General features: G+C 54.7%; 1 pseudogene; it reads right to left on the bottom strand.

Annotated features, from left to right (window-relative positions):
• Positions 1-1,988: 1,988 nt before the first annotated feature.
• Positions 1,989-3,128, bottom strand: LOC123498208 (annotated as a pseudogene).
• Between the last annotated feature and the right edge of the window lie 1,336 nt (positions 3,129-4,464).

The following is a 4,464-nucleotide window of genomic DNA, read 5'->3' as shown; positions in this document are numbered from 1 at the left end:
CATTTCCATTCTTTCTCTCTCCCACACTCATCGCCCACCAGCCGGGTGGCGACTATGAGGCTAACTAAACAAAATAAAAGAATTTATATCGCTCAGTGTAATAATATATATATATATATATATATATATATATATATATATATATATATATATATATATATATATACCTTCTCAGCCTTGGTTGTCCGCTTTCACTGGCTGCGTCAGCTTTGTTGTCAAGGGTCCGGAGCACACAGGAGCACATCAACACGAGGCACACAATGGCGGGTAATGGCGGGCAACGCCGGACAGAGAAACACCAGCTTACTCACGTCCTTTACTGAGTCCTCAGTTCACAGTACATCACAGGGCAGCCTCCACACACACACACACACACAGGGGACTCAGGCACTCACAGGCGTTCCCAGGGGCGGACACAACAAACCACAACAGCAGGCAACACGTCTTAATAACAGAACGTGCGTCTCACAGTCTTGCCTTGCACATGCTCTCTTGCCGACTCTCTCCCCCGCACCGCGCCAACACTCACAAAGCCAGCCCTCGCAAAACACACATATGCACATACACACACATTCGTAGCAACTGTCCCCCCACTTATAAAAAGGTTGACCCGACCTTCTTCACACTATAAAACAGAAAGGCAAAATGCATACAAAATAAACTAGAACATTTAAGACAGTTCAATATCTCTCAGATACACAGGAGGCTGGCGGTGATGGACGGGCGAGCAGCAGTTTCCACCACCAGCTGGCTGTCACCTGCATCACCGCCCACTGCCTCCTCAACCTCCTTGGGGACGTCCTCCATCTTCTTCTTCAGCACTTCCTTCCTCCTCGGGCTCATCTGAACCCCAAGAGAAGCTACCAGGGCCGTGGTAGCGCCACAAGCGGTCCGCGTGCACTACCAACGCCCGCTTGTGACCTCTCCTGATCTTGTACATGGCCACCGAGGGCACGGTCACGACGGTATAGGGCCCCTCCCAGGGGCTCTGCAGCTTCGGCAAGAGACCACGCCTGCGTCGGGGTTTGTGCAGCCACACTCTGTTCCCCTCTGCATACCTGACGTCTCGCATGTGGCGGTCGTACAGCTCCTTCATAACGTGACTCGCCGTCCTCAGCTTGCTGCGCACCTCACGATGGGCCTCCGCAAGCCGCTCCGTCTGCGCCTCCTTCAGGTGGGTGGCGCTCCGCTGCGCCAGGTCCTCCAGAAAGCCTGGCAGCAAGCTCGCCATACGCGGCCGCTCTGCCTGCCGCCGCTCCTCGGTCCGCTGCACCTCTTCACACACCCCAACCGGCGTGCCGGCGGTTATATTTCGAGCCTTGTCAGAGAAGTTAGCCAGTAACACAGTGACTAACTCCTTCCCCGCTCCTACGAGGCTCCTTCCAAGTGCCACACCATCAGTCAGCCGCAGGTCACTCACAGGCTCCACCAGACCCTCGGCCTTCTTCATCACACGTGTTAAACGGCACTGAACGCGGTCCTCGGTGCGTGGGGGCAGCCTCAGTCGCTTCATGGTAACTACCTCGGCACACCTGACTTGACAAAGGAAAGGCACGTCATGGCCACGTACTGTCATTCTCTTGTGCCTGAAGTCAACACAGGCGTCCATCCTCGTCAGGTAGTCGTATCCCAGTAAACACTCCTCGTCCAGGTCAGCGACAAAGATCGGCATGTCTTTCTCCACGCCACCTACACGCACACGAGCATTCACCGGACCCTGCAGCAACATGCAGTCCTCCATTAATCCACACAGCTGTTGAGGCGAGTCTGGCAACCACTCAGCCTCCACCAGCCCTGGCCGCACCAGCATGTGATCTGCGCCGCTGTCCAGAGTCATGCGACACGGCCTCCCATCCACAGCGTCTCTCACCTGCGTGTTGCCAACAGTGTAGTGACACTTCACACAAGCCGGGGCACTGGAGTTTTGGCTGGCTGAGAGGCGGCCCCTGCCTTCATCCTGTAGTTGTTTCCTGCTGACACTACCTCCTTCAGGCTGGGGCAAGCCTTGAGCGGTGTCCAGCCCCGCTGCAGTCCTCGCAGCAGGGCTGAAAGGCGACATGATCAGGCTGGTCGAGAGAGTGCACCCTTTGCTCCCTCGGGCACCGGGCTCTCACGTGCCCCTTCTCACCGCACCACCAGCACCGCCCGTCGAACGCTTCCGGGCTCGCCGCACGTTACACTGGCCTCTTCTTCACTTGACCCTTGTGTCCTCTCACGTCACTGCGGGGCCGAGCGAAGGTAGACAGGGAGCTCGCGGTCTGCATGAAGGCCTCAAACTCCATTGCACGAGCCAAAGCCACTTGCACGTCAGCTGGGTATGCCTGCCTCACATAAATCTGCAGCTGGTGGTCCACCAAGGCATCCAGAAAGGCATCACGCACCAACACGGTGACCATTTCCTCACCGGCCGCTGGGTACGGCCTTCTCACCAGTGCCTCTACGTCATGGGCCAGCTGGGACAGCGTCTCGCCCCTCTGCCTCGTCCTCTTCTTCAGCTGGGCACGATACACCTCAGCCTGGTGGCAGTGCCCGAAGCGAAGACGCAGTGCCTCAGCAATGTCAGGGAAGGAGGCACGCTGCGTTGGCAGGAGATGGCCAAAAACATCGATGGCTGGACCCATGAGAGCTGTGGCCAGCTGCAAGGCCTTCTCAACCTGGTCCCAGCCCTGTGCAACCGCCAGCAGATCAAACTGGGCAGCATAGGACTCCCAGGCTACCTTACCGTCATACTCGGCAGGCTTGCGAGACTTGAAGCGGGGGAAAGGCGAGTGAGGCGGTGAGGGTGGAGGTGAAAAAGACGGCGCACGCGCCATGCCGGATGGGGAAGCGAGGGAAGATGGTGGGCAACTTGACGCCAACAAACCCACGGGGCTTCCAAAACACCCCTTGTCATGCCACGAGCACCCCTCCATATACGGTTGGCGCCAAATTGCCTCATTCCTTATGTATCTCACCTCATCCCGCAGCGCCTGCCAGTCCTTCACCAGCTCGCCTTTCGCCATCAGCAGGTCACCCTTCACTGCTTGCAGATTCTGCTCCAGTTCACCTCGCACACTTTCGCAGGAACAATCGGTGTAATCCTGCGCCTCCGCCCTCAAGGAGCCCAGGCTAGACTGCAGCACCTCCATCAACTGCTGTGTGCAACTGTTCTGCCCTCATAGACGCCAGCATAGTTGTTATCAGCTCGAGCTGGTCGGGCTTCCTCTCACCCGGCTCAGCCTCACCACCACTAACCAGTCACAAGCAACCACAAGCATGGTAAAACACTGGACACTATATCCTCACTCCTGACACCACTGTTACCTTCTCACCCATGGTTATCAGCTTTGGCTGCGTCAGCTTCGTTGTCAAGGGTCTGGAGCACACAGGAGCACACCAACACGAGGCACACAATGGCGGGTAATGGCGGGCAACGTTGGACAGAGAAACACCAGCTTACTCACATCCTTTACTGAGTCCTCAGTTCACAGTATATCACAGGGCAGCCTTTACACACACACACAGGGCACTCAGGCACTCACAGGCGTTCCCAGGGGCGGGCACAACAGACCACAACAGCAGGCAACACGTCTTAATAACAGAGCGTGCATCTCACAGTCTTGCCTTGCACGTGCTCTCTTGCCGACTCTCTCCCACGCGCCGCGCCAACACTCACAAAGCCAGCCCGCGCAAAACACACATAAGCATTTACACACATATTCGTAACAAAATATATATATATATATATATATATATATATATATATATATATATATATATATATATATATATATATATATACAGTAAGGTCCCGGGTTACGTCAGTCTCGAGTTACGTCAAACTCGTAGTTACGTCAGTCCACTATAAGGCAATTTAAGATAAAAAAAATGAAAATTTATAAATCATAAAGCGCGGGATGTATTGTTATTGTTGGCTGCCAGGTGTCACTAGTGGTTACCCATCACACCGCCCGCCTCACGCTTGAATACAATAACACCCTGCCTCAGTTTCACCACACCGTCGCCCCTGGCAAGTGTTATCTTACTTCTGCGTTTACTGACTCAAGTTCTTAGTATCTTGCTCAATGGCACCAAAGAGAAAACTTCTTAGTGACAGCAGTGATGCTAAGAAAAGGAAAACCATTACGCTACAAGAAAAAGAGGACATAATTAAAAGACATGAGAAGGGAGGCAGCAGCTGTGTGTGAGGGAGTGAAGAAGAAAATGGGAAGCTCGTTACCATGACAACGGGGAGGTTGACGACCTTGAGGGCTCGCGCACCCACCATCACAACAATAACAACTCCGGAGCCTTCGCCTGGGCCACACGACACTCGCAGCTCACTTGCACCATCTGCACCTGTCTGCTGATCCCTATTGCATTTCCTGCTCCGCTGCCCACGCTTCTACTCCCACCACACTGCACTACGCTCCCAGCTGTCCGCCCTGGGCGTCACAACATTCGACCTGCCTATCCTCCTGGCGG

Source organism: Portunus trituberculatus, chromosome 47 (assembly GCF_017591435.1).
Source record: "Portunus trituberculatus isolate SZX2019 chromosome 47, ASM1759143v1, whole genome shotgun sequence".
Lineage (NCBI taxonomy): Eukaryota > Metazoa > Arthropoda > Malacostraca > Decapoda > Portunidae > Portunus > Portunus trituberculatus.
Note: the sequence above shows the minus strand (reverse complement) of the source record. Positions and strands in the feature narration are given on the sequence as shown.